The 23,927-nt window shown below is 41.7% G+C and overlaps 1 protein-coding gene across 2 annotated transcripts in view; it reads right to left on the reverse strand.

Moving 5' to 3' along the window:
* Positions 1-23,927, reverse strand: part of gpc5a (glypican 5a) — a 154,254-nt gene that overhangs the window by 118,919 nt on the left and 11,408 nt on the right. The window lies entirely within an intron of this gene.

Consider the following 23,927-nt stretch of genomic DNA (forward strand, 5'->3'; position numbering starts at 1 on the left):
CTGAAGTGGGGACTGCTGTGATACATAATGTGAGTGGAGCTTCCGTACATATGCAGTGTTTAACCAGTGAAGCGATTCAATTCATTTAATTCAATTCCTCTGTGAAAAAGGAAATTGCATCTATCCAACTTGCACACAAAAGGCACGTATATTCCAAGACCAATTAAAACCATGTTTGACTCTTTGTTTCTTCTTTCCTGGCTGAACACGTAAAAAGTCGCACGTGAGCGTAAGATTTCCTGAACATGATGTGAGAACGCCTCTGCGTTTTCCCTACAAGACGGAATAATCCTAGCACAATAGGGCATGGTTCACAAGGGCAGTAAGCTGGCCTTTATCCCTTTGTCTCGGCTTATACCTGAGCCACGGCCTTTCTCACATCATGTGCTTGTCATGAGTTGTGAGGCAAAAGTAAGGGCGAACGCCTGGAGCTACCTAGAGGGGGGGGGCCAAGAGTCTGAGAGTGAGCTTAGACTGTCCAATGCTGCATAATACGCACCGATGCAGAAAGATTGACCGAAGGCCCCCCTGGTGAGGGCGACTGCAGGGCGGACAGAGAGGGATCTGGCATGCCTACAGGCGCACCATCTCAAGAGGCAGCACTAAACACCGAGTCACCAGGAAAAGAGTGTGATCACAGGCCTTCTGTGATCTCGAGACTCAAAGATGTGTGTTTGTGTGTGAATGAGAAAAAGAAAGCCGCGCCTCCTACACAGCAAGTGCTCTGGTCAGAGAGCAACATGAAAAACAGGGAGAGAGCGTGTAAAAAAGACACACAAAAAACGGCACAGACAAGAGCAGCAGCTGTTGGAGTGTAAGGTGTGTTTGTGCATGCATGTGTGTGTGTGTGTGTGTGTGTGTGTATGTGTGTGAAACAGACACGCATGCAGACCGTCAGAGAAACGGAAAGAAATATGTGCTCACAGAGTACAGTTTGAGATTTTTACTGCCTCAGGTGTGTGAGGCAGAGTTATGAAGGGTCCCACGGGGATTATGGTGCACGCTTCGGGGAGGGGGGGGGTATACCACGTTAGATTATGGAGTTAATGAATCCCACCTGTCAAAGCACGTAATGAATATCTGTGGAGTAAACAAATTTGTCTCTGTTTTATCTCTCTCGCTGCTTTCTTCTCCCTCTGTTCCCTGGGATATAAATCTCTCATCATAGGTACATTAAAGCAAACTTAAAAGGCTTGAATAATAAAGCTGATCACAAATTCTGCTGTCTAAACTAGTTCACGGCACCGACACAAAAGCTGCCCGACATGTTATTTTTCATTGGAGATGGTGAGTGGGAAGCAGAGCCTCTCACGTGAAGCCCTCGTCCGACGGCCAGGCTTCTGGGTAAGCCTGAGGACAGAAATAATAAGGAGAGCGAAAAACTGGAAAGATGGAAGGAAAGTGATGCGGAGGATGAAAAGAAGGTACATCTTTTAATATTTGGACCTGTTTAAAACTGCTGAGATCGATGGATTCATCAATAAAGGAGGGCAAAAGGTTTGACTTGGTGGCAGATCGAGGTTCAACCGTCAACACTCACATCTGCTTCAGAGCAAGAGAGAAATCCACAAGCAAAATCCCAGGACGACAAAGACAGCAACTAGCTGGCTATCTTACAAAGCTGGAGTTTCATTTTAGACTTTTCATGTCCGCTGTTTGGTTAGTTTAAGGCAAAATTAGAGCCTTACCAACACATAAGCAAGCCAATATCAGCCATCTGCAAATCGAACGGTATCGGCATTTGTAACTGTAGGTAAATGAAAATGTAAGAAGTAAAGAAGACAGCGGGAAACACCCTTCAGCCATGTTGTTAGTGTTGATGCTGCATGGCCCAGCACAGCTGATAAATGAGTAAGCAAATAACAACACAATAGTTGGTTAGGTTAATGAAAGGTCAAATCCTCCAACCCACAGGCGATTCAAAACATGCGGTGTTCTGAAGTGGAGCTGCAAATCTTTTATTTCCATCCTGCCTAAATAAAAATGCACTAATAGATGTGCAGTGTGGATGATATTTCTTTGAATGTTCTAATTGCCTATTTTCATATAAAAGCATTTTAATAGAAACTTTAGAGGGTTTGTTTCTGTCTGTTAAAAACAAAGCCGAGGATGAGACGATGTGCCCGTCCTGCCCGTGTGTATTCTGGCTGTCAGTGACCCTCCCAGTCATGTTTGCATTTCTGGTGATGGGAGGAGGAGATGCTGAAGCAGCATGATTGAAATCACTGTGGAGTGACTTTTACTGAATGTCTGCTCTTCTTAAGTAACTACAGCAGCTTGATATACGTGTAAATGCTGCCTCACAACCACACAGCCAAAGTAAGACGGGCAAAAAACTTTGTTTGACCAGCTATGGAAAATATTACGTGAGAGATAAAAAGCATTTGGCTACTGAAAGGGTAGCCAAATGCTTACGCTCGGGTGAAAGACTGCATCGATATATAAACGGGGAAAAAAGTTAGCTAATGTAAAACAAAAAAGTGTAGTTTTCAATGTATCATGTGCGTCATTTGGAGGCACTACAAGCCATTACAGCATGCCACCCATCAAACTGCACAGATGCCTCCCTCGCCTGCTCGCATGGTAAATAAACTGATATATGAACATTTCATGTTTGAAAGCTCGAAGGTCCGCAGCTATCATCCAGATATATTGGCTATTATATCCCAAAGGCCCCTCAGTTGAATTCCTACGTAGCTGAGCCTTTCTCCATGTCTAAAAGGCTTTTAAATTTGATCCCATTTCCCTCATTTCTTCCATAATTGCTGTTCTTCTCATTTTCTTTAATGTAGGATGATCTGGTTAACTGTGACAGGGGTAGCTAACAGAGTGATGAGTTACACTTGAGGTCGGAGCCTCTGGCACTTCACGCGAAACCAAACAAAATCATTTTCCTTCCACTCCCTCGTGTTGTCTCTCTTTCCCTACATCTCTGTGCATCTGATTGTGTCGGGGAGTAACAGAGATATTGTGATAGCAAGAAAGCAGATGAGGCATCGGGTTCACATCTAAGACAGTAAATCAATACTGCTGTTACAGTAATACATAAAAAAAGTACATGGTCAACAAGTTGAAGATGTAAACTGATAACAAGATGCTGATTGGTTGCTTCTCCACCAGAGGGAGACATTTTTTTATTCAAATATGAATCTGTGAGATCAGCACAGCCTGTCGAAACTGACCTGTGCCGCATGCTCCCGCCAGCTACTGCCCACCAAGTGATTGCTAATCCAGATATATCAAAACATAAAGGAAAAACAGCTCCAGTGGCAGATTTGCTCACATACACTCACATTCACCTGTGAGTAATCCACTGCCACTGAGCTCATACCCTGAGCTACTGCAACCACAGGATTTTTCTACAAATTAGACGTTATTTAATACCAAGGTCAGGAAAGGTTGAGCGGCTCAGGCTGACAAGAAGGAAAAAAAATCCTCTCATAATAATTTAAATACTGATGCGCGGCCTTCAAACCATTCAAAACTGCAAAACCAACAAAGTCAACAAGCCTCCACTTCTTTCTAAGCATATTTGCATTCACAGACGCGTCATTGAGGAAAAGGATCACTCAGCAGGATGAGGAATAAGACGAGCCTTTGTAGTCAGAGACCCTTTTAAAAGCAGACAATAGACCAAAAAGCTGCGGCTCTCTTTCACACGCGCTCGGAATAAGCAGAGGCATGTTGATTCAGTAAATGCACAACACTCGAGACGCATCCCTCAATGTGCGCCGTAACGCATCAACATCGGCGACTCTGTTTGAAGCTCGCCACTTTTTCAGGTTTCAAAAAGCTTCAAATGCCACCAGCTGACCTCAGCTGAGCTGCAGAGCTATGCAAAGATGGCTTTTATTAATGTGATTCATCTTCTGTGAACGGCTGTGTGACCACAACAGAGGAGCCCCGGTGACATCTGATAGGCTGCAGAAAAGGCCACTCTCCATCTAGAGAGGATGAGTCACTGGTGCTGTGCGCTCGGCTCATCCCAGAGCAAAAGACACACAATGAAAGTCAATGACTTTTAGGGTGGCACAGTCAGTACAGTCAACAGAAAACTACGCCTTCACTGTGGGATATTAGAGGATGACAAAGAGCACCAGCACACTTTGATGTTCCAGGATGGAGTCTGATGGCAGTGTCAGAGATACCACAATAACCACAACACAAAAACAAAACAATAAAGACATACAGGGAGACCGGGCAACAACTTGTGTGTGCGTGTGGAAAAATGTACGTGTATTTTCGGCTCATGGTTCATCCCAGTTTGCAATTTATTTATGAGTCATTTCCAATAAGAAGTTATTTCTCTTTATGGGATTTAATTGCATCTGTTGACACATTCTGGCGTGTCGAGTCGAACGGACTCAAGATTGCTTTATGCTCACAATTAAGGAGAACATTGTATTTACCGGGGAATAAATCACAAATTGCAAGCCCATAAAAACAGTGTTGCCACATGCTTCTGCCTGATTATGTCCCTTTTTTTAATACTTAGCCTAAAAATCAAAAAGTTACTTTTAGTGTGCCTTTATGTAAATCACCCAGAAACGTGTTCGAACACTCCTTTAAATGGACCCGGTAATAAATTAGGTCTATTTTAACATGCGACCTGCTTCCTCTCAGGCTGTAAACTGAAAGCTGGTTCAGTCAGAGTTATCCTTAAAAAAATGAATGAATGAATGAATGAATAGACTTTTAAGCTGCTGGATATAGAGCGTAAAAAAATTTGCCTTTAATCTGTGCAAGACGCAGCACTGCACACACTTTTACCCACCTAAAGTACTTACTCACCAAAATCCACTCACTGCAGGACCGTCGGGGGGGTTGATAAGAGTTTAAAATAGTCTTATTTTTGCTTTTCTGGCACGACAAACATCCACACAAGGATGCTGCCATTATCACACGGCACAGAGCTTCCCAAGTCTCTGCTGGGGACGTAACTGACAACCAGACCTATTTTTTATATGCTGGGACATGAGCGAGCCGGCAGCTCAGAAAAACAAACGATCAGAGAAGTGTCACAAAAAAAAAAGATACCGTAAGGCAAACAAATCAGACTTTGCATCAAAACACGAGCAAACGTGCAGCAAATGAGTCTGGAGCGCTGCTGCGATTTACGAGGAGATTGAGACGAAGCACAAAAGTGTTATTCAGTGTACGTGAGTGAGCACCTGCCTGCTCCCATTTACAAACCACCAAGTAAAGCCTTTCATGTATGTGTGTGTCTGTGTGCTTTTGTATGTGTTAGGGCATGTTTAAGCGCGTCTGTATGATGGTGGTACCTGGAGTTCATATCTGGCTGAGCCATTATAAAGTATCTCTTATCGAAACCTTTCTCCGACTAAGTTTTGACTTTCTGGATTGCCAATCTGGCAACTGCAGCACCGTAAGCACCAGCAGTGCGACCACCTTGGCCCGCAGATGACCGGGGGGGGGGGGCTCAGGAGGAAAGAAAAGCGCTGGGATGTTTTCTTATTCCTTCTGTCTTTAGTTTCAATAAAGGGGGCATTGTTTAAAACTGAAAACAGTCGCCCGCTCTGAGGTGTTACGGAGGTTTGCTCTGGCTCAGGGTTTTCTCAAACAGAGACGGGGAAGGGGAGAGAAATGTGATTTATTTGGAAAGGAAAGGAAAGGAAAGGAAAGGAAAGGAAAGGTTCTGCAGTCGTGAGTCGTCCATCCTAACATGCACACTCTCAATACAGACACCAGACAACAAATAAGCATAGCACAAAAAAACTTTAAAAACTGAGTCATGACGGCTGGGAGAAAGCTGTTTTTAAACCATGCTTTTCTGCACTCTGGGACCCAAAATCTTCCTCCAGAAGGAAGAAACTGAAACTCATTGTTCAAAGGGTAGCTAGCTGTCAAGAAAAACCAGAACAAACCAACCGCTGTAACCATCTGGCGTACAGGGATGCTGTGTTCTGCTGTGGTTCACCAATCAGCCTGTTAAGATCTCTTAACAATTTGATTGGGAGAGTTTCTGTTTTCTACAGATAAATATTCAAACCACGACACCGAGGGGAAAGGATAAAACAGATCGAGCAGAAGCATGCTGAAATAAAACCATCGTGGTTTTATCGGCATGGAAACGAGAACGCTTTCTCAAACACGAGAGTCTCTGGTCCCCATTTTTGCACGCAGCTTCAAAGCTTGATTTAAAATTCAGCTTTGAATCAATGATTGTTCCACGATATTTATAACACCAAACACATTCTACAATGGAACCCTTAATGGACGTGGTCGCTTGTGCATGAGTACACGATCACATCTTTTGTCAGAATCATCGTTGAGTGGGACGGGGCTGGTCACGTGATCCTGAAGACTCGTCTGCAGACTTTAAAATGTCCCTGTTTTTTCAAGCCTGCTCTGACACTTTTGTGCACAGGATAAATAGCGAGGGCGAGAGCACGCATCCCCGACTGGACAGGGTCCCATGTACCCGGACTCTTTGACTTCTGCTTGTTAAAAAGTCAAGAATCCAGCCCACGAGATTTTTATTCATGCTGAATTGTTCTAAAAGCCATCTTATTAAAATACGAGCCTGAACTGTGTCGAAGGCTGAACGGTAGGCTTTCCCACTGGTGTTTAACAATCAGGTTCAACAAGGTTACTGTGGCATCGTTCACTCCTCTGGGTGGTCTGTAAATAAACTGCATGGAGTCATGCCTGTGCTCAGTTTGCATTAAAACCCCTGACTTCACCAGTTTTTCATGCATTTTCTAAAGTCATTTAAAGTTTTGAGATAACTAGATTTAGGAACAGCAACTTTCCATACAATAGGTACATAATGTGCCTGCAAAGACTTATTAAAAATGTAATGAAACCCAGTACTAAGGAAGGTAAAGGAGCATTATGACAGGATAAATTAAGACAGATTAATGGATGGAATCAGGCTCAGCTTGCCATCAGGCCTTATCTCTGTTTACTTCCTCCTCCACATCTCGATATCATATATATATATATATGTATATGCTCCCCACCTCATAGCAGCTGACAAACGCATATTTATCCAACGCAAATTCAGTCATCCTGCCATAAATCTAACTACGCCCACCTACAACAAAGAGCCTTCTCTCTATCTGTCCATATCTGTGCGAGGATTGCTTTTCTCCATCTCTCTCTTTTCCCCTCTCTCACTCTCTTTTCTGCAGCAGGCTTGAGAGTCAATATTTGAGGATCTGTTGCAGCACTTGAACACTTCAAAGAGAACAGAGCTCTGCTGTGAACATGGCCTTTAATACGCCGTTCAGGAAAAGAAGCAGAGAGGGTCAATAAAAAAGGACCACAAGTGCTTCTTTTGGGGAGGGGTGTGTGTACCTGTATTACTCATGTTGTGAGGATCTCTCTGTTTACTCTCTGTTTATATTGACAGAAATATAAAAGTCTCTAAGTTTAGGTTCGGGGTTATGTTTGGGTTAGGGAGGCAGCATCATAGCAACCACTGAAATGAATATAAGTCGATGTAAGGAGACAGAAAAACAGCTGTGTGTGTGTGTGTGTGTGTGTGTGTGTGTGTGTGTGTGTGTGTGTGTGTGTGTGTGTGTGTGTGTGTGTGCATGTGTGCTTGTGCTGTACGTGTAGAGCAAACATCTATTCATACGCTTGCAGAAACAAACATCAAGTTTAGCACACTTTGACTTTTTCAGAGGATTTTCAAAGTGACTCACACATGCAGAAATGCAGACAGAAAGAACGGGAGAGCGAGCTGTCACCGTCTTAGCAGCCAAAGTGAAAATAATAATATCATAATAAAGCTTTCATTAGCTTTCAAAGGTGGCTCTGTGTGAGGCTGTTCAGCGTTTCCTGCGGCTGGCCTCAGGGAGCTGTTAGATGCCAGCGATGGAGCCAACAGGGCTGTCATAAACCTGAAAAGAAGGCCTAATGCACGCAGGCTGCCAGTGATTACTCTATTGAACTGGGTAATTACATTAGATTTATATAAAGACCACGATATGGAACATTAGGTTGTAAGGTCTGAAAAGCTTTGTAATCTGACCCCACTGACTGGCCTACACAAGAAGATAAACTTTTAACTAAAGTAGCCACGTAAGAGTGGCAAGGAAGAGCATGTGATCCCTAGGTATTGTGCATTAATCTTACAGTCATCATAATCTCTGTGTCTGCACTGAGCATGCCCATATCACCAGTGCAGAAGGAAAAATAAATAAAACAAGTAAACACTTGGATGTAATAACTCATCTAACTTCTTTTTAGCAGCACTGAGCTCAAACATCCAAACTAAGAGATGCACAGGAAGAACTTTGTCCCATGTTTTCCCCCCTCTCACAGATATGCTTCAGCTCAGCCGTGTTTATCAAGATGTCTGGAGTGAGCGGCTCTCTTGATATCATTCCGGATGATCTCTAAGGTCTGCGCTATAATTAGGCTGCTCCAAAACAAGGATTTCTTTGGTTGAAATCATTCTGCTGGAATTTTACTTTGATGTTTGGGGTAATTGTCCTGCTGCACGATTCTCCTGCTGAGCTTCAGCTGGCGGCCTGCCACCCGGACATTGTCCTGTAAGACAAATGACTATCCATGACAAACTTAGGAATTTATTTTCGAAAATGTCCAACGCAGTGCAGCGAAGAACCCCAAATCATCACGACGACTTCTGCCCAGCCTTCTTCCCCTCACCCCCGACTGGTGGCGGCAGATGGCCGCCTCTCCCAGTGTGAAGGAGTTTTCACCAGTGTCCTTTCAAAGTGATTGTTGGACTTTCTCTGTACTACTGTAGGTCTTTACCTTACGATATAAAGCTCCATTGTGCAACGTTGTGATTTGGAGTTATATAAATAAAAATTCAACTAAATTAAATTCTAGGTCCACAACACTAAAGGATCTTAAACACAGATTAGGAGCACCACGAAAATAAAATGAACAATATCCCAAAGGCCAAGTTAATAGCATGAAAAGTACATTTTCCAATTTGTCTGTTTTTAAATTTTATTTCATTTAATACTTTTCTTACTATTGAAAATCTTTTTCCTTTTGCTCGCTCCTCAGTCATTTAGGGAACTCTAACATTGGAGCCCGGTCGATATATCAGCATCTATAACAATCAATAAATGAAAACTACAAAAGTACAAAAAACACAAGAGAAACACCCTTCAAGCATGTTATCAGCACTGATGATGCATGCCTTGTCCACCAGAGGGCACTCTGTAACATCGTTGTTGGCATTAATGGCCTAATATATATACTGTCTATATATATTTAAATATAAAATCACTGACATTGGTCATTGGTTGAGTCAGGTTCTACCTGAAATACTGAAAAATATGCTTCTACGAAAATAACCCCACACAAGCAAAAAAAGATACCTACTACATGCATTTAAATGTGACCCCAAGCGCTCCTTTGCGCGAGGACCACCAGCTATTGCACAGCACAGCCACCAAAGCACATCCTTCTGGGAATACAAGCAGTTCGAACTGTCCCTTTACAGCAATCAGTCAAACTAAAGAAGCTGATACTTCCGAGGGGGCTAATCAGAGGAGGATTACAATGTTTCTATTACACAGTTTTATCAGCTGTAGTGAGCAGGACACCAGACACTGGACGTCCCCGCCCCACAGTAAAAACAACATTCATTTGTCACTCATGCCAGGATACTAATGATAAGCAGGACAATTATGCCATTATACCAGTATGTAGGGGGGGGAAAGGACAGGATGCAGGGGAAGAGTGTAAGAGGAGTACAGACAGTAGCCTTGGTGTGTTGCTGTGTTTAGGATTCTATCACACACATGACTACGCCTAATCCCTGAAGACTCCTTCCTTACTTAGGAAAAACTTCCTTCCATCCAGCTGACAGAAGAAGTGATAGGTCTTTTCTAAAACAAATACAGGAAAAAGGAGAAAAAACAAACACTAACTCTAGTGTACTGCAAGAAAAAGAAAAGAAAAGAGAGAGCCAGGCAGCAGTATATGTTCTGTTTTGTGTAACTTAGAAAGCTACAACCATTACACTTGTATCCGATCCTCCTTTAAACTGGACATCAAACTTATTTAAAGAACCCCAGTTTAACTTGAGGGCTACTTCCAGAAAAAGAGACTATTACAGCCCCAAACCATTCACTTAACATACCACCAAATCAAAGCAACATGGTTTTAGTGGGAACTGGTGAGTGTGAGCTCAGGCTTTGCTGTACATTGTTACAGCAAAGACTTTTTTAAGCTGCACCGTCAGCTTTTCTGCGCAAACTTCACACTGCAATATTACCCCGCTGCCCTCCTCACTGCTCTACACTATGTAAATCCTAAAAACTGTGTAAACCTGTCACCAGGAGTTCCTGTTTAGCAGTGTAGCACTGTGTCATCTAATCTAGAAAATGGCCTTAAGACAAACAGCCAGCAGCCATAAATCTACATTTCAATCGCGAGTACACAGGAGACAATGTAAAGTGCTGACAAGTGTGGGTATTTTCAGGGCTCATCTCTATGCATCGAGTGGCTGCAGTGTGTGTGTGTGTGTGTGTGTGTGTGTGTGTGTGTGTGTGTGTCTGTGTGTGTGTGTGTGTGTCTGTGTGTCTGTGTGTCTGTGTGTGAGAGAGAGAAAGAGAAAAAGTCAAAGATCAAATGCCAAGACAGAAGAGAGTTCACGTGCACATGTGTTCATGCTGGCAAGCCTGCGTGACTGCTAACGTCCACTTCTGGAAGGCAGTAAACAATGCAGGATTTGTGGAAATGTGTCAGCTGAAATAAATCTCCGGAGCAGCAGTAAACTGAACACACACGCCAGCAGAATGATGGAGAGTCCGCAATTAGCTTCTCGTCTGACACTGTAACTGCACTCGAGGGTTTCTGCTGGAATGTCAGATGAGGATGTTGGGTAGTTAAAAACAAAAGAAAGGAGTATTTATGGAAAAAAGACAATATAAAACAGCAGTTTACATGCTTTAGGTTTCTGTGGTTCAAAAGACTAAAACTAATCTAAATTCCAATCTAAAGAGACAAAATAGAGCTGTGTGCTGCAGTACATGATGCTGCTGTTCAGGTTTGCTGCAAACAGCAATGAGAACGCCAAGTAGTTGAGCAGAAGAGCCATAAGGAGAAGCACATTTTTGCCTTTCACATCCACCTGAGTGGACAAAAGATTTTTTATTTACTTTTGTTAAATTGTTAAAGTTTGTTTTTGTATTTATTATTTGCTCCCATCCTGTTAAACAACACAAGGACTGCAGATAAAAGAATAAAAACTTTTTTTTCCTAATGTGACACTAACGTAAATATTAATTTATTGGAATAACAACTGTAATCCATCATAAACTGCTGTGTAAGTTAATGGTACTCTTAACCTACACCGTCAGCATTTTTGTTAAATTTCCTTCCTGACTTCAAACAGGATAAACTTTATTAATATGCTAGTTCTTTTCCAGCCTTACAGAACAAAAGCACTTAACCCCTTAATGCCACCGTGTCATCACTGTGATGATGTTAGGCATAGCCCCCACCCACCCCGCCATAAACAAATAAGCAAAAACAAAAAATTAAACTATAAATGACACAAATGAACTCACATATTCATACAGCTCTTTTAATGCTAACGTCCTGCACAGCACTGTTGCTGTTAGACACTCGCACTCTGTTGCTTTGTGTGTTTTTGTACTTATTATGTGTTTAACCTCTTCAGATTTTTCTGATACCACTGTTTTATCCTCTTTGTGAAATCAGCTGCTCTGCTATCAGTACCCTTGCCCCTGTATGCGACTTTTTAGATGCCAGCTATGAACGCGTAACATAACAATAACTTCACTTATCGAGATTAGAAGGTATCAACTTGATAATCATCTTCATGCGATTGCCAAAGTCAGTCTAGATTAACCCATACGACACGAAGATATCAGAGACCAGAAGCACAGACGTCAGACTTCGGTGTCCCAAAACTTAAAACATTTTAGTTTGTTTCTAGAGACTGCACAGACTCCAACGGCAGAAGAAAAGAAGAAGATAAAGAGGAGCAATCTATGATAAATGGCGTACACCGTGGAAACATGTTCAGATAAAAGCAAGAGCGCAAAAGCAAAAAACAGAGCTACAGGCCGGCCAGCAATTACACAAGAACTACAAAACATCAAAAACAGCTAGCTTTGCTTCAAAGCTCTCGAGTTAAAACAATATTTCATTGTTAATTCATGCGAGGATTACACAAACAAGATGTAATATAGTCTTTAGTTTTAGAGTTTCAGATTACCCTGGAGCCAGAGGAGCGGTTTCCTTATTTCTAGTCTTTAAGTAAACCAGTTATTGCCTGTTATCTCATTATTTGACAGATTTTACCGCACAAGTGGCATCAATCTTCTAGTAAAACTCGCTGTCACACAACTAAATACATACACGCTTCAAAATGTCATATAATTTCTGTACCTAAGGACAATGTCAGCAAGATTAGAAAACCACTGTGTTAACCAGCATGTCTGATACAGGGCTTGTAATACATGACAGAAGAAATAGCCACAGTCAGTCTGACTATATTGTTTCCTTGCAGAAGCCCAAACGCCTGGATTGTTGGAGGGTATTGACTCTGAATAATCCTGCTTCCCTCTAAATCCTCATCCTCTGACTTCAAACACTGCAAAGACTTTCAATGGAATCTGGCATCCTCCCAACTTTCTCTCCTTCAGTCGGTCATTCTTCTTCTTCTTCACATTCTTTTTCACCCTCTGTCCTCCCCTGGATCAACTGTCCAGCCTTGAATCACAAAGCCAAGCTCAAATTCTGTGGGAATTTCGCAGAGAGGCCCCTGCGATGGCTCACACACACACACACACACACACACACACACACACACACTCTGGTAAGGGTGACGACAAAGAAAGGACGCCTGTAAACCCGGTGGACAAAGAGTCTGCTAAATGAAAGGTCCCACACAAGGTTCAGGTTAAAAAAGATTCGAAGCCCACTATTTGAGCTATTAAATCGTCATTCAAATCCAACCATGTCTCGGTGTATTCAATTTATGCAAGCATTCCCCGCACATTCATGTTTCAAGGTCCACCAGGTTAGTATGCCTTTACACCTTTCTAACCTCCCAGGTTTCCAATCTTTCATTCGCCCACATAAAAAGATGCACTCGGGGCTTTTTTATATTTGACAGAAAGATTTGAGGCCGTGCATGAGTCCCCTTGCGTACAGGCTAATTGTTTGATAACACTGAAAGACAAGACCCAGTCTAAGGGCATGCTATTGATGGTACTGTGAAGCTGTTCTCGAGTTCACGGTGAAGTTAAAATACATCGTGGTCCCGCTCTTTTCAACGTGTGAACAGGCGACACCTTTCCTTTCATCACCTTTCATCAGCATTAAACACAAAGTACAGGTGTGGGAATGTCAACAGGATCCACCTATGCCAAACGCTGGAGACACAGATCATTCAGCATCACAAACTTCGGGCTTATGGTGCCGCTACACGAATTATCAGGGCATCATCTGCATTGCAGATTATCCAGTAAACAGAAATTTGGGGGGGGAATCAGTACTCCTAGTAATCATTTTGATGGGTACGACTTTATTCAGGCATTTGTCAAAGACGACAAATACTGGCAACCACCAGTGCTACCCCTCAGCCTCCTAGCAGACACACTTGTGGTATCAACTTGTCAACTCATCGTCTCATTGTCGAGCGGCATTACCAAGATTTTCAGAAAACTTGACCTCTGACTACCTCATTGGTCCTTTACAGCTAAAACAGACCAGACTTTTTCTAGAAGTTCCAATCTGCAAATCACCAAAAAGCACCACAAGAGGGAGATCATCACTCCAAGGAGGGGGAAAAAAAAGATCAGAAAAAAATATTACTTATTACTTAATATTAATAATTTTAAGTATTCCCCAGGATAACTGAAATCAGTGTTACATTGTTACAGTCATCAGGATTTCTCCAGAAGGGAGCATGACTTTATTAACAGACATGTCAGTGTGGAGGTGGAGCAAACAGTGCATCTCCAAGACCTTCAAAATTGAGGGTGTTGGTTAAATATCACCACAATATAAAAGCCAGATGGAAATCTCCCCTTTTATTCTGCAGCTCCAAGTGCTGTTTAATAGCCAACACCGTTTCTGACCTGAAGAAAACAAAAAGGCAGCTTCTATCTGAGGCAGCCTGGTGTTTTTGAAAGCAACATGAGGAATGTTCATTTCCAAGACAAAAGATCCTAAAACGCAGGCTCCTATAAAAAGCAGCATATTTTTCCCTGACTGAGGCCGGCAGCCAATTTGTGACCAACATAGAAACTTTACTGGAAGCAAACACTGTGTTACTGTAGTCGCTGATGCAGTGCAGCTCGGAGCTGGTCGCAGCGCAATATCTGACCTTGGTAAGAAATTACTGAGAAATTCTTCGAGAAATGTGGATGGAAAAGGAGCCGTTAGTTCAGTGTGCTGGCTGCTCTGGCTCTGCACCTCTTTGCCCCGGCAATCACAAAGGAATATCATCACAGAAGAAGAGTGCCTACGCAAGATTAAGACTCCTAAAGCAACAAGTCAGCAGCACAGACGAGCGCTTTCTATACACCTATTAAATAAAGAACCATTTAATCTTAAAGAGTTCATTGGGTATTTTGAGGTAGAGCTGTTCATGCGTCGTAGTGTAGATTTAAAATGCTACTGAGAAACAGGCTGAGGTGGAAAAAGCGATTTACGTAAGTGATGCAGTTGTGTTTTATTACCATCATAACAAGTGCAGCCTGGCAAACTACAATCTGATTACAAAGGAGCACTGGAAAGAGCAGTAATTGCAATGAGTTAACCTCGACCCCACTGGCTTCACCTACAAGACAAAATAAATTAATAAAATAAGGATTTATGAAAAAGCCATTAGAGATTTGGACCTTAGCTGACCCTCTGATAATAAATACAAGCTGCGTTTTGTTTTGCATTACTAGCTCGGGGGCTCTAAAGATGGAAATGTCCAGCACCATTTTATATTTCAACTAGACTGCTATACAAGACAGGGAACAAATAATAATGCAGCACCTGCCTTTAGGCCCAAACACGCTTGATAAAAGAAAATGGGGCGTGGAGCTCCCCAGGGCCTGAGGCCCAAGGGAAGCTGCTCTGTTGGTAAATTAAACTCACCTCAAGGGGATTTTAGAGGAGCTTATGGACTCTTATGGGCTTGCAACAGCCAAGTACATTAGAGGAAAAAGTCACAGACTGCTAATTACCTTCATGAATTCAATAATAACATACAAAACGAGCCAAACTAAGGGAGGAAAAGCACAACAGCTAGAGGCAGATATCCAGGATTGAATCACATCTAAACATACCACAGAATATGTAAACAAAAATCACCTTACTGAGATTTTATTCTTCTCAAAATAGGGATGATTAATTTGGCTTAATTTTTCTCATTTTTCTGTAAAATCAATATTTATAGGCACACTGCATGAGTTAGAAAACTATAGATTGAAGCAGTATCCCCCTGGCAAACTCCAGTTGCTAAGGAAAAATGAATATTCCCAGTTGCCAAGTAATTGCTGGCTGTCACCAGTTGATATCAGTGGCAAAGACACTAAAACAGCAACCATTTGGAAACTGGTTGGCGGAAGCACGTTTTCCCCTATCAACCTGTCACCACTGACCAGTCTCTAGCCCTGCATGACTTGGACTAAAGCAATCAATTCACTCACCAACCAGTTAGAGAACACACATTCTTCCTTGATGACCGGTGGCTTGCAGATGGGTCTCTAGGCCGGTGCAATCGGGACCTTAGCATTCCTGACCTCTTACTTTACCTTCCTTAGATTCACCAAACTGAAATGTAATTTTTCAATCACATTAAAAATGAAAAATACTCTTTTTATCCAAATCAAGCTCAGGATCTTGTAGTTTCCAAAAGTGTTACCCAACTGAGTAATAATTTTACTTTACTTGAACAGAATTTATACACTGAAATTGTACTTCAAAAATCAAAATTAAACCCCCCGAGTTACAAATATAATGTGTAATTGGAAGCGATTAAAAGCAACCTTACTTCCCTCCTACTAAGAGCTCCTTGTTTGGCACAGAGCACATTTAACTAATTTGACAGCTGACCGCAGTCTCCTCTCAGTCAAGCTGTGGGGCCGCTGCCATTCAGCTGTGTTCCTTTTATCAATTCAAAGAGCAAAGGATGGGCAGTGGATCCTTTAAAAGCTGGTAAACAGAAACACAATTAGTATTTATGAGAGCAAATTGCAAGTCCTGAGAACAACAGGCTAGCTTTCCACTTCAGCGATACCAGCAGCCAGCCCTGCCTGTTTAATGCTGCATTCATCAGCACCAGTGGAGTTCCTGACAAAATAGTAGCTTGCAATTAGAAGCAAAGGCTGACTGACTATGTCTGCTGGGTTCCTGTGTCTCGTTTTTTTACCCAGCCTGGAAACCAAAATGGCACACTGCCTGGAAGGAAGACCACAAGCCACAGAGTGTTAATGGTCACAACAGCTTCACGCCACAAACATTGATGTAAATTTATAACAGCCGATCTCAGCTGTCTTATCAAGCGGTCATGTAGCATTCATTAAAGCTGGAAGATGAAATATGGCCTTTTCCCCTTCCTTGATTTACCAGCTGCAGTCCATATTTATTCATTCATGCTGTTTAAATTTTGATTTTTGTTATTGTGAAATACAGACTCTCTATCTTTAGATCTCGGTAAATGTACTATTGTCATAAATAAACTTGCTGTTTTTCTAGTTAGGACTTCTCTACAGTCAGAAGAGACAGTAAAAACCACTTTAATGACTGTTTGCATGGAGAAAGGAGATCATTCCTGAGCTAAACACATACAGGGAGTGCAGAATTATTAGGCAAGTTGTATTTTTGAGGAATAATTTTATTATTGAACAACAACCATGTTCTCAATGAACCCAAAAAACTCATTAATATCAAAGCTGAATGTTTTTGGAAGTAGTTTTTAGTTTGTTTTTAGTTTTAGCTATTTTAGGGGGATATCTGTGTGTGCAGGTGACTATTACTGTGCATAATTATTAGGCAACTTAACAAAAAACAAATATATACCCATTTCAATTATTTATTTTTACCAGTGAAACCAATATAACATCTCCACATTCACAAATATACATTTCTGACATTCAAAAACAAAACAAAAACAAATCAGCGACCAATATAGCCACCTTTCTTTGCAAGGACACTCAAAAGCCTGCCATCCATGGATTCTGTCAGTGTTTTGATCTGTTCACCATCAACATTGCGTGCAGCAGCAACCACAGCCTCCCAGACACTGTTTAGAGAGGTGTACTGTTTTCCCTCCTTGTAAATCTCACATTTGATGATGGACCACAGGTTCTCAATGGGGTTCAGATCAGGTGAACAAGGAGGCCATGTCATTAGTTTTTCTTCTTTTATACCCTTTCTTGCCAGCCACGCTGTGGAGTACTTGGACGCGTGTGATGGAGCATTGTCCTGCATGAAAATCATGTTTTTCTTGAAGGATGCAGACTTCTTCCTGTACCACTGCTTGAAGAAGGTGTCTTCCAGAAACTGGCAGTAGGACTGGGAGTTGAGCTTGACTCCATCCTCAACCCGAAAAGGCCCCACAAGCTCATCTTTGATGATACCAGCCCAAACCAGTACTCCACCTCCACCTTGCTGGCGTCTGAGTCGGACTGGAGCTCTCTGCCCTTTACCAATCCAGCCACGGGCCCATCCATCTGGCCCATCAAGACTCACTCTCATTTCATCAGTCCATAAAACCTTAGAAAAACCAGTCTTGAGATATTTCTTGGCCCAGTCTTGACGTTTCAGCTTGTGTGTCTTGTTCAGTGGTGGTCGTCTTTCAGCCTTTCTTACCTTGGCCATGTCTCTGAGTATTGCACACCTTGTGCTTTTGGGCATTCCAGTGATGTTGCAGCTCTGAAATATGGCCAAACTGGTGGCAAGTGGCATCTTGGCAGCTGCACGCTTGACTTTTCTCAGTTCATGAGCAGTTATTTTGCGCCTTGGTTTTTCCACACGCTTCTTGCGACCCTGTTGACTATTTTGAATGAAACGCTTGATTGTTCGATGATCACGCTTCAGAAGCTTTGCAATTTTGAGACTGCTGCATCCCTCTGCAAGATATCTCACTATTTTTGACTTTTCTGAGCCTGTCAAGTCCTTCTTTTGACCCATTTTGCCAAAGGAAAGGACGTTGCCTAATAATTATGCACACCTGATATAGGGTGCTGATGTCATTAGACCACACCCCTTCTCATTACAGAGATGCACATCACCTAATATGCTTAATTGGTAGAAGGCTTTCGAGCCTATACAGCTTGGAGTAAGACAACATGCATGAAGAGGATGATGTGGACAAAATACTCATCTGCCTAATAATTCTGCACTCCCTGTAAACCACTACAGTATAAAGATGGAAAGTACAAGCAAAACTGCCAACCTGGCTCAAATGTGCTTATTAACATCTCTTATGCTCTCTGATTACCCCATTTTATCTCGTGTGTTTAATGTACCAAAGTTCCTGTTGTCTTGAGAAGCTCTCAAAAATTATATTGCATTTAACAGCAACCTACAACCCTATTCATGTACAACACTATCATGAAGAGTGAGATGATTCGCCTTGTAGAGGCAGCAATATTTAACAGAAATAACAATATATAAAGTTTTGGTTACAGCAGCAGTGAGCAGTAGTGTGGGCTACGTAAACAATAGATTCCAGGGTTAAAATAAAACTTATTTAAATTTAAAAACTATAGCTGCAATTCTAACATTTGACTCTGGGCTTTATTTACCTGAAGGTCATTTTGTGCTTTTCATTGGTGAACTCACTGCATGCGCTTTCACATGATTCGTGTGTAGGTGGTAGAAGCAGTTTTTGGCGTGTGAGCCTCGACTTATGCCGACCGGTAAACGTCATAATTTGCAAAGTATAGTTTTCTGGGGTGTGTCAGACGTTTTCGTGACCAACCCGAATTTGTGCTACAGAGGTAGAAACACTCTCCCAAAATTATCATGGCTGGACCTTCTCCTGTTTGATGCTATGCAGTTCTGTCTCGCAGTCTTAAAAAGTGCATGTAGTACTTTGTAAGACTGCAAACAGTCATTCAAGGGATGGAAAAAAAACAAACCAAAAAAACTACTGTACACTGTATTTTGCAACACCATGAATTATAGGATTTTACATCATCATCTAGTATTTAACCTCATATTGCACAGCCTTAGTAAAAAACAGAAAAACAATAAAAACAGAAACCAAAAACACACAAAATGAGACTGAAATATGACACAACTCTGTGTCCATTTTTGGATATGTCTCCCTATTCAGCCTATATGCCCCTGTGCGGTCCAAAAAAATCCAAGAGCATGTAGCTCAGCTGTGCATCAAATGCTGATTGGTTGACAATTTGGCCAGAACTGATGGTAGAGTTCACCAGGAACAAGAGTAGCAGAAAGAAAACCAATCAAATATCACATGAAAAGCTCAAGAGTATCCCACAGACCTTTTACACCAGAAACTTCGAGTTCTGCCTCCACCTGGCAACAGGCACTCTGTGCAGATAGACGAGCTGTCTGCTCCCTACGGCCTGCCAACAGAGAGCCACATTAAGCACAGCAGGGCCCTCATCCTCTGCCACGGTCAGCAGGCACCCGAAGACACTGCAGTAACAGCATACCTAGCAGCTGTAGCTTCATATTTAACAGACAGATGTGGATCAAATGAAAGAAAAAGCATGCTCCTCAGAACAAAACAAACTAATCTTTTGACAGTTCACAAGTACAAAGTGCCACCATTATCATTTGTAGGCCAACCTCTGTGATGTAGCTGCACTCACACATGTACAGTAGTGTGTCATCAGCACACACATAAATTGAACTCTAGAGGAACTACAACTGTCTGCTAGACCAGCAGGGAGTCATTACAAATTCCTGATGATATTATTTACACAAACAGTTCTCCAGCAGGCGCGATACAATACTCCACTTTTCAAATGCCCCAAAGAAAGAAAATCAAACGCTTCTCCTGGAGGAGAGCATTGCTCTCATCTGCTATCTCAGACTGCTTTGCTATGATTTGAGCAACCCGACTCAGAAACTCTTCTCAAGCATCTCAACAGCTGATTCATAGTGGGTTTTGTTTGAGGTTTATGTGACTCCATCCCCACGGGGGAGCTGGGGATTGCACAGGTTGGTTGCCATGGATGTAAGACAAACCTGCGCGAGATGAAAAAAGATCTCCCCTGAAGCGCCGCTCAGCAGGCTGCATATTTGTGCGTTGTGTGGACCAAGCGCAGGAAAACCTCACAACGCTGAATGAAAACATGCAGTCCTGGGAGACTCGCTGACAGACCGGCAGCTGGAAGAGGGGGGGAGGAAAAAGAAGCGGAGAACTCAAAGGCCGTCAACTCCGTCTTTATTGTTTTTTTTCCCTCCATTTCCTAGTTGCTCAGCAAACGTTTTTTTTTGCTGTGAAATTACCTGACAGGCAGCAGTCAGGTTTGTTTAAGAATTAAAATGTTGTGAAAAAATTGTCTTCAGAAATGTAATGAACCATTCCTGCAGGATGAATTCTGCTTTGACGCACTGCTCACAATTAACAGCTCAAGAGCTCGTTTTCATTGTCTTAAACCACCAATTGTTTTCTTTTCCCCTCACAAAAGATGCCCTTGAAGATTTTTTTAAAGAATAAAAATACACCAGAGTTCACCAGGGGTAAAAAACAAAAATTTAAATAGCATTTTATGGGTTCCTTTTATTTCTCTGTGTCTCCTAAGTGTTTATCCAGCTACATTCCTCTAATTTCCTCATCCCCCTCTCCCTTCAGCAGCATCATATAAAGATGCCTAATTGAAGGCTTTGCACAGAACAAATGACCACATTAGCCGACCCCCTTTTAACTCGTGCTTCTTCCTGTATGTGGTTGTAATGCATTAGACACTCTGCATGTTCTTTGTTGTCTCTCAAATTACAGTGCAGGCTGCCAATCATTTGGAGACTCCGTCTACCAGGGTTGTTTTTGCTCCACACCCCCGCCCCCGGCTCTGAAAGATAAAGCTTGCCTGTCCATTTTTTTCTTTTTTTCATTATATACTATAAACATGAAGCAGAACAGCACCACAGGAAGTATTGAGAGTAGTTTTTTCCCCAAAGATGCTATATAAGGTTGCTGGCTCTTTGCTTTACTCCCATTATAACCTAAAGACAGTTGAAAGAAGTCCCACACTCACACAAGACGAATGAGAAATAATTCATTCATATTAATTCAGCATCACTGAACATTCCCCAGATAGGAGCTACGGATTAAATGCTTGACTTGGGATTCTTTTATGTCTGCACATGAACTGCAAAACAGTTCTGTTTCCACTCTGTTAAGATCTTAAAAACCTGCCAGACATTTCTGTCCCTCCGTGCTTCCCATACATATCGTGCCGCAGTGAGTCTTCTCAGTGTGACAAAGGCTCTTAAAGCATGTACGCCAAATAGAACAATGCCACGTGGGTGGCTCTGGTGTGTGTGTGTGTGTGTGTGTGTGTGTGTGTGTGTGTGTGTGTGTGTGTGTGTGTGTGTGTGTGTGTGTGTGTGTGTGTGGGTAAACAGACACTTAAGGCTGTGAGCCGAAAAGTCTGTGTCTACATTTGAGCAAATATCAGCTCTGATTAGCACAGGTTTACCTCAACAACAAGACAAACAACATTCAACAGGTGTTCAGGGAGGAAGTTAGGTTACAATGAACTAAACGTCTCTTTTTTTAATCATTTGCACTTTATTGCTTGTTATGTTATCTTTCGTATTTATGAGCTATTATTTTCTAAGTAAACAGTAACTTTTAGAGAGTGATGTTTTGATAGGAGCAGTGTTTTTAGGTTTTGGTTTTGAACATACTTCAGATCCACAGACTGTACGTAAAGCACAGACATAACCTCCTCAGTATCGCCCACCAGTCTGTAGACCTATTAATTATTAATTATTATATTGTTAATGTGGATGCTAAATTTAGTATTTAAAAACAATGCACGATAAGAGTGAAGTGTTGGTTTCATTCATAAATTATCATAATAACGTTGGTTCAGGATCAATACTGCAACTGACCAATGGAGTTGTGTTAGCATTTAGTTAGCATTAGCCAAAGTTTGGCTAATGCTATTAAAAACAAGAGCACTCAGAGAGCACAGCTTCCCCAAAGGGTGTGATCTAGACCTGAGTTTCCCATAAATTCAACAAATTGTTATTCGTATCTACCATCACACAAAATTTTAACATGATATCTTACAAACTCTGGACACTACACAGCTAACAAACACACAAACAAACTGAACCAAATACATACTCCCTGCCTTCGGAGCAAGAACCATCACCACTAAACCAGCAGGAGTGATGTAACAGCCTTTTATATAAACGCAGGCAATGTTCTTTTCTTTTTTTCCCCACATTGGAAAGCTATGAAATCACTGCAATGTGATTGGTCAGTTGGAATGCTGATCCTAGCATTATTATGACAATGCAGGAACAACACCAAATCAGCTTAACTCTTGACCCCTTACTAGGAGTAACCCTTGAAGCTCTTTTCTCTACAACAGAATGATGACAGAGATGAAACGTCACCTACCGATCAGTTAAAGCTGCCATGCCCCTAATAATTCAGACTTTTAGTGTTCATATCTTTCTAGAATACAACAAAATAATCCTTTGTCTGTCTATATATGTATGTTTGTCCGTGAGCTCCTTCCGCACCATTGGGGCGCTTTTCCAGGAAGCGCAAACTCTTCAACAATGTCTCAGATTTTAAAAACAAACTCTGACTTCATTGACTGTTAGATCAGCAACTCTGATCTTCCTGCTCCAGAAAGGCTGATCAGAGTTAGTTCAGTCAACTCTGATCTAAGTGCACGCAGAAACGAAGCCACCATCACTGGAGCGCCGATACCAGGATTCACCATGGCAACTGGTAAATAAAGAGCAGAGCCTCCATTTTAATTCAGTGTACCGAGGAATATGGACGCGTGTTTATTGACCGTGATATTTACCTTAAAGAAAGAGGAATGAAGAAAAAAGTCCTTTTAATTAGCTTGGTGCACTTCATCAAACAAAGTTAAATAAAAAGCATATTTTTATAATGTCTGCTGACATCGTTTGCCCATCAAGGATCTACATTAGATGAAGAATTTTACATTTGATTTTTAAATCTAATTATTCAGCTGTAAACAAAGCGTAAGTGACAGAAACTGAAACAGATGTGATATCAGTTACCCAGATAGCAACAGACTGTGGGGACGGAGCCGCCCTTAAATAAAAGCTGTTTTTGCTCAAGTTTATGACCATTTTGTTTTTTCAATAATTATTCAGGAAAGGTTTAATGTACTAATGGGCTGTAACAACCTCTTTATTTTATTTTATTTATTTTATAGAGGATTGCATTATTTCTGCCATTATTACTGGACAGAAATGCTTAATAAGACTAAGAAAAAACGTTTTAATGGTTTCCAGTGTATGCATTTATAACCTGATCTAATATCAGGCTTCACTATCAGACGCTGGCTCTCTTACAGTCATGGCCGAGATGTTTTACTGAGTTACTGGTAGCCTAACAGTAAGCATATGTAATGAGTGTGTTATACTTACTAAAAATATTCACAGCAGCTTTCCAAGTATGTTATGAAGGTCAAGTTGCAGTAAAGGAAAACATGTTGTAAGAAATATAGTAACAGAGCAGTCTACATCTATACTTTAAATGAGAAGATCGTGTCAGGATAAAGTGAGCTGCTATGAATGATGATGGGATGAGCTCGCACAGTCACCAGAGTGAAAATGGATCCAGGCCTGATCTGATCTGAATCCATGATCCTTATCAGTTTTGTATTCCTCTTGCCGTGCAACCAGACTCCAACAAAGGGATGGTTCAATGATCCATTATAGGGCTAACGATAGCTACTGTCAGGCAGATCTAGTTCTGGGTTGACCCAGTGAGGCTGACTTAGGTGATTTCA

The sequence above is a fragment of the Simochromis diagramma genome, unplaced genomic scaffold, assembly GCF_900408965.1.
Source record: "Simochromis diagramma unplaced genomic scaffold, fSimDia1.1 OVJJ01000603.1, whole genome shotgun sequence".
NCBI classification, from domain to species: domain Eukaryota; kingdom Metazoa; phylum Chordata; class Actinopteri; order Cichliformes; family Cichlidae; genus Simochromis; species Simochromis diagramma.